This window comes from Harmonia axyridis, chromosome X, assembly GCF_914767665.1.
Source record: "Harmonia axyridis chromosome X, icHarAxyr1.1, whole genome shotgun sequence".
NCBI classification, from domain to species: domain Eukaryota; kingdom Metazoa; phylum Arthropoda; class Insecta; order Coleoptera; family Coccinellidae; genus Harmonia; species Harmonia axyridis.
Window position 1 is genome coordinate 36,169,575 of NC_059508.1, and position 7,500 is coordinate 36,177,074.

At 49.2% G+C, this 7,500-nt stretch overlaps 1 non-coding gene and 1 pseudogene across 1 annotated transcript; both read left to right on the plus strand.

The window, feature by feature from the left end:
- Nucleotides 1–1,053: 1,053 nt before the first annotated feature.
- Nucleotides 1,054–1,208, plus strand: LOC123687081. The gene has a single exon (XR_006748826.1). It is a non-coding gene; the product is annotated as a 5.8S ribosomal RNA (ribosomal RNA).
- Nucleotides 1,209–1,715: 507 nt separating this feature from the next.
- The window catches only part of LOC123688208, an 8,308-nt pseudogene continuing 2,523 nt past the window's right edge, over nucleotides 1,716–7,500 (plus strand).

Sequence of the window (7,500 nt, forward strand, 5' to 3'; positions counted from 1 at the left end):
TTGTGGGAGCGGCGCCGTGAGATAATAGTGAGCTATCACGTTGCCCGATCGACGTTAAACATCTGGTCGGCGTCTCCTCTTGGCTTACGTCCGTCGTTTCAGAACGATCGCAGATTATGTGAGCATTTGGTTAGACGATTATGACCGGAACCCTATATGGATGCGATCGTTTAGACCGATTATCCGGGTACCTAGAACGCACGTAGAGTTTTGTGGTTGGGCGAAGTTTCGTGATGTGCACGGAACGAGGAGCCGGCCGCTGGCTTTGCGTTCGTGTGGTTGGGCGAAGTTTCGTGATGTTTACGAGATGAGGAGCCGGCCGCCTATGTCGGCGTTTGTGGTTGGGCGAAGTTCCTTGACGGAACGAGGAGCCGGCTGCTTATGCTGACGTTCGTGGTTGGGCGAAGTCTTGTGATATCCTCGAAACGAGGAGCCGGCCGCACGTGTGTGCAGCCTTCGTTGTAGGTCCATGTTTAGAGATGCTCACGAAATGAGGAGCCGGCCGCTTATGTCGGCGTTTGTGGTTGGGCGAAGTTCCTTGATGGAACGAGGAGCCGGCTGCTTATGCTGACGTTCGTAGTTGGGCGAAGTCTCGTGATGTGCTCGGAATAAGGATTCGAAGCGCTTGGATTGCCGCGTTCGTGGCTGGGCGAAGTTTCGTGTTTGGCACGGAACGAGGAGCCGGCTGCAGGTTTTAAAGATTCTCGCCCGAAATCGATCAGTCGTTACCGTTGTCTACGGACTTCGGTAGGACGATCTATTCCAGGGACGAAGACGTCGACGTTGTGCGACGCCCGTTACATTAGCGTTTTTATGCTCTTTCGGGATTGTCTGCGACGTTTGTCTCCGTCCGAATTTTTTACGATAATTGTCACTAGATTAGTACGCAAACTAGTTGAACCGAAGATTTTGCGCCGATCGACTGACGTATTGACCCTTCAGTGGGTCGTCTCAGTCATTGGAATGTCATTCTCGAGGAGGTTCGCAGTTGGCGTCTCGTATTTCGAGGGAAAGTCCATTGCGACTAGTACCGAGAAATCGAACATAAAAGATTACCCTGAACGGTGGATCACTTGGCTCGTGGGTCGATGAAGAACGCAGCTAATTGCGCGTCAACATGCGAACTGCAGGACACATGAACATCGACATTTCGAACGCACATTGCGGTCCTCGGACACTGTCCTCGGACCACTCCTGACTGAGGGTCGGTTCCATTACAAAGACTGCCCGGCCAGACGTTATGGCTTGACGAAGTGACGACGTAAAGGTCGTCTAACGTTGATCCTGTACCGAAGGTCATTTGGGCGAGTTGGACGGTTTGCCGCGTGACGATCAACGTTCTGTCGTTTCGACGCCTCGTGTGTTGGAATGATGAGGAGTTGTTTTCGTAACGCGCCGTCTTGAATTGCGAAAGCATATATTGTGGTGTCGTGGTATTGCTCGATCTGCGCCCATGACTGTAGACATGCGATCGTCGTGTCCGAGAAATCTGAACGACGTCCGATCGCTTTAATGTGCCAGTTGTCGCGCGTTGCGGATGAGCTTTCATGAGCGCACCCCCGAAACACCGAAGCACTTTGCTTGGATTCGCATGATCCGCCATACGGAGCAGGAGATAATAGACGCCTTTGAGTAGGCTAACTCCCTCGCGTAAGGTACGTGATTTTATGAGCCGCCAAAGGTTAGTTTCGGAACGTTTCGATGATTTGAACATACGACCTCAGGACAGGTGAGACTACCCGCTGAATTTAAGCATATTATTAAGCGGAGGAAAAGAAACTAACTAGGATTCCCTTAGTAGCGGCGAGCGAACAGGGATTAGCCCAGCACTGAATCCCGCGATCGTAACCGGTCGCCGGGAGATGTGGTGTTTGGAAGGATCCATTATCTGGCGAGTTCGCGGCGCGTTCAAGTCCATCTTGAATGGGGCCATCGCCCATAGAGGGTGCCAGGCCCGTAGCGACCGCTGCGGCTTGCTAGAGGATCTCTTCTTAGAGTCGGGTTGCTTGAGAGTGCAGCCCTAAGTGGGTGGTAAACTCCATCTAAGGCTAAATATAACCACGAGACCGATAGCGAACAAGTACCGTGAGGGAAAGTTGAAAAGAACTTTGAAGAGAGAGTTCAAGAGTACGTGAAACCGTTCAGGGGTAAACCTGAGAAACCCGAAAGGTCGAATGGGGAGATTCATTCGCGCCTGTTGTTGGGATTTACTGACTGTGGAAACGGCGACGTTCGCGTTGGCTGTTCCCTTCGGTTCATCTCCGGCTTCGGACGCGTGCACTTCTCCCCTAGTAGGTCGTCGCGATCCGTTGGGTGCTGTTCTACGGTCTCGAGTGTAGCCCGTGAGCTCGGATTTTCCGATGTTTACGGACACTGGGTTTCCGAACAGCTCGCTCGACGGTTTACTGATGGCGGGAGGCCGCGACTTAGTTCGCGTCCGGCCCGTGGCAAGTATGTGAATTGTGATGGCGATCGGACCTAGTGCCGATTCCGTCCGTTTGCGACTGTTCGCCGCGGTGTTCTTGGACAGACCTCTTGAAACGCCGATCAGCGACGCTATTGCTTTGGGTACTTTCAGGACCCGTCTTGAAACACGGACCAAGGAGTCTAGCGTGTGCGCGAGTCATTGGGAATCACTAAACCTAAAGGCGCAATGAAAGTAACGGTTCACTTTATGTGAACTAAGGGAAGATGGTCGGTCTCCATGACTGACCCGCATTCCCGGGGCGCCTCATTCTCATTGCGAGAGGAGGCGCACCAAGAGCGTACACGCTGGGACCCGAAAGATGGTGAACTATGCCTGGTCAGGACGAAGTCAGGGGAAACCCTGATGGAGGTCCGTAGCGATTCTGACGTGCAAATCGATCGTCGGAACTGGGTATAGGGGCGAAAGACTAATCGAACCATCTAGTAGCTGGTTCCCTCCGAAGTTTCCCTCAGGATAGCTGGCGCTCGTTGCATACGAGTCTCATCCGGTAAAGCGAATGATTAGAGGCATTGGGGTCGAAACGACCTCAACCTATTCTCAAACTTTAAATGGGTGAGATCTCCGGCTTGCTTGAATGTGAAGCCGCGAGATTTCGGATCAGAGTGCCAAGTGGGCCATTTTTGGTAAGCAGAACTGGCGCTGTGGGATGAACCAAACGCCGAGTTAAAGCGCCTAAATCGACGCTTATGGGATACCATGAAAGGCGTTGGTAACTTAAGACAGCAGGACGGTGGCCATGGAAGTCGGAATCCGCCAAGGAGTGTGTAACAACTCACCTGCCGAAGTTACTAGCCCTGAAAATGGATGGCGCTGAAGCGTCGTGCTTATACTCGGCCGTCAGTGGCATGTGCGGTCGCCCTTCGGGGCGGTCATGAAGCCCTGATGAGTAGGAGGGTCGCGGAGGTGAGCGCAGAAGGGCTGGCCGTGAGGCCGTCTGGAGCCGCCTTCGGTGCAGATCTTGGTGGTAGTAGCAAATACTCCAGCGAGGCCCTGGAGAGCTGAGGTGGAGAAGGGTTTCGTGTGAACAGCCGTTGCACACGAGTCAGTCGATCCTAAGCCCTAGGCGAAAGCCGATGTTGATGTGGCGTTGTTAATCGTGTTTATAAGTGGTGGCAGAAATGCTATGCATCTTGACGCGTGACGCACGCCCGTCGGGCGAAAGGGAATCCGGTTCCTATTCCGGAACCCGGCAGCGGAACCGAAATTAAACCGGGCCCTCGTAAGAGAGTTCGTCGGGGCAACCCAAAAGGACCCGGAGACGCCGTCGAGAGATCCGGGAAGAGTTTTCTTTTCTGCATAAGCGTTCGAGTTCCATGGAATCCTCTAGCAGGGAGATATGGTTTGGAACGCGAAGAGCACCGCATTTGCGGCGGTGTCCGGATCTTCTCCTCGGACCTTGAAAATCCGGGAGAGGGCCACGTGTAGGCGTCGCGCCGGCTCGTACCCATATCCGCAGCTGGTCTCCAAGGTAAAGAGCCTCTAGTCGATAGAATAATGTAGGTAAGGGAAGTCGGCAAATTAGATCCGTAACTTCGGGATAAGGATTGGCTCTGAGGATTGTGGCGTGTCGGGCTTGTTGGGGAAGTGGGTCACGGCTAACGTACCGGGCCTGGGCGAGGTGATGCGTTTCGCTTGCGTTACGTTTGATCCGAGCTCGGTCCCGCGTCTTGGCCTCCCGCGGAATCGTCAAGCTTCGAGACCCCGTGAGTGCTCGCAAGGGTGCTCTGGGTAATCTCTGCGGCCGTCATCTAACAATCAACTCAGAACTGGCACGGACTGGGAGAATCCGACTGTCTAATTAAAACAAAGCATTGCGATGGCCCCAGCGGGTGTTGACGCAATGTGATTTCTGCCCAGTGCTCTGAATGTCAACGTGAAGAAATTCAAAAAAGCGCGGGTAAACGGCGGGAGTAACTATGACTCTCTTAACTTAGTTCTTAGTTAACTTGACTCTCGGGGACTTAGTCGACCCCAGCCATGTCAGGATTTAAACTGACATGGTTCACAGCAGCCTCCTCGTGGCGAGAGTTGGACAGTGACCGTTCGGCACTGACTGATGCTGTGCGACCAAGGCGATCTGGGTTACCCTCCCAGTTCGTGTTTTAAACGGGTCTCAATAGTAATAATGATGCCTCGGACGAGGGCAGGTTACGGTCTCGACCTGTCCGGGATTGTAGGGAGACTACTGGTAACGACTTAGCTAATATAACGGATTCGATCGAAATGGTTCTGCCCTTTCAACAACACATCTGTCAAAGGTGTGTTGAGCTTAGAAAAGGAAATTTCCTTCTTTTAAATCTGAAGGACGCAATGGAACACAATGCCAAAAAACATCCTTTGGCAATTGTTACCTACCGTTGCAGAAAGTGTCGCGTCAATACGTCGGAAAGTCATCGCTCCGTTCTTGGACACATTGCGAGGTGTAAGGGCCCTCCTCAGGAGAAAGTTGGGGACTTCGTATGTCGGGGTTGTTCTACTCGATACCAAAGCTCTGCAGCACTGTCTCTTCATATGCGCACGCGTCATCCCGACCTCCGCAATGAAGATATTTTACAGCAAAAACAACAAATCAAACCAAGAGCGAGAATTGAAGGTAAACATTGGACGGAGGAAGAGGAAAAATTGCTGAAGGACCTATTGAGAAAGTATAAAGGCAGGGATGATATATATACCTTAATCGCCGATGTGATAAAAACAAAGGACGTTAAACAAATCAGGGATAAGCGAGCTTATTACAAAAGACGCGCAAAAGAGGGCAAAATATCAGCCATAGAGTCATCACCTGAGGAACAACTTAAATCAAAAGCTGTCACAAGATCGGTACAGAAACCAATAAAAGATTTTCGTATTATATCATCCCCTGGAACACATCCAAAACCAGTAAATGTCGTCACTAGGTCTATGTGTAAACAAACTTCCTCGCAAGCGGGTCATTTCGCCCCGGCAGCGTCCTCACCCACTGTTAGCCACAAAAAATCCTATAAAATCATAAATGATGGCTCCATTCCGGGCACATCGAGTGTGTGTGGTCATTTTGAACCCGATGAACATCTATCGGAGGGCTCGGTCGACCCTGTTATCGTCAATACTCTCGAGTTGGAGAGAAAAAGTCTCATCGAGGACAACATTGAGCAACTGGGAGCGCTCATGCTCTGGATAACAGAGGACGACAGCCTGAACAAATTTCCACTTGCTCTTAAAGGTTCGACTTTGTTAAGTAAAATCATAAAAGGAAAATCTCCTGTTTCGTCCGGAGACGTCGACTCCTTTTACTCAGAGATCCTCGGGTGCCTGAGGAGCCAGAATGTGGGTACTTCTGCCCGCGATCGTACGCTACCCCGAACTGCTATTGAGAATAAACCTACTCCCCCAAATAAAAAGAAAAAAAAATCATATAAAAAATTTATTTACGCCCATTCGCAGGAGTTATTCAAAAAGTCACCAACAACTCTTGCGAAATATGTGATTGAAAATATTAACTTTCACGAGGAGAAAAACATACAACCTCCCAAAGAATCAATCAAGCAGGCGTTTGAAGAACTGTGGGGTAGAGAGGCGAAGGTCCAAAATATAAATGATCTATACGGTGTTTCTGTGGATCATGCGTCCGTTAAACTGGGCGTTATCGGGTTGGTGGATGTCGAGGGCAGGATAAAGATGTGCAAGGATGGGGCCGTAGGAGTGGATGGTATAGGTAAAAAACATGTTAACAATAAAATATCTAAAGTATTACTTACCTTGCTATTCAATATTATCAGCTTCTCCGGGATTATTCCATCGCTGTGGGGCGCCAATCGAACGGTTCTGCTCCTGAAAAAAGAAAAAGACCCGTCAATAGTAAAATCCTTCAGACCCATAACTATATCCTCGTTTATAGAGAGATTATATTGGGGGTTAATTGACAAACAGATAAGAAGCCAAATAACACTATTCTGCAGGCAAAAGGGCTTCGTCAAGGAAAACGGCTGTTATGCAAATATTCATTTGATAAACGAACTCATGAATAGAGCCAAGCAATCAGGCAAAAATCTCATAGCAGTTTTTCTAGACATGTGTCAGGCCTTCGATATGGTGCCTCATGAGGCGATTGGTCCTGCTTTGAGGGCAAAAGGGGTATCAGAACCTGTGATCAGTTTGATCATTAATTCGTACGCTAGACAAACAACATCTATAGGGACTAGGAATGGGATGATTAACATACAAATTAAACGCGGAGTAAAGCAGGGTGACCCATTATCTCCCCTAATTTTTAATTTAATTATTGAACCACTGCTGATCAAATTATCATCTATGGAGGGATGTCGAATAGGGAGTGAGAGGGTGTCATGTGTTGCCTTCGCTGATGATCTGACGATTTTGGCGGAAACAACGGAAGCAGCCACAAAGTTAGTTCAGACTACTGAACTTTACTTGAAAGATCTGAGCATGATGATATCGTCTTCAAAGAGCACATCCTTCCAAATATCTCCCACAAAAGACTCATTCTGTATGGTTGATCCACAGATTCCCTGTATAAATGGAGATAAAATACCAGCTATCAAACCTAGCCAATGCGTTAAATATCTCGGAACGAAAATTTTCCCTTGGAAGGACTCTCTAGCTCCAGGCCTAAAAAAAGAGTTCTATGCTGTGTTTGGTAGGGTGAAGAAACTGAAGCTAAAACCGCATCAAAAAATTCAACTTTTATGCACAAACATCCTGCCACATTACATACATACCTTAATCAGTCAACCTCCATCTATGACGACGCTGAAAGAACTGGACAGAATTATCCGAGTTGCGGTCAAGGATATTCTCCACCAAGAGCTCTCCAGATCAGATTGCTCCTTGTATGCATCAAATAAAGACGGCGGATTGGGTATACCTAGAATGGAAAGTATTGTCGCGGCTGCAGCACTAAAGAATGGCCTCAACTTCTTAAATAGTGATGACCCTCTGATTAAGGCTTTGAGGGAGGGTTCAGGTCTAGAGAAACGGCTCAAAACCATCGCCAACTCAGTAAGAATAAATTG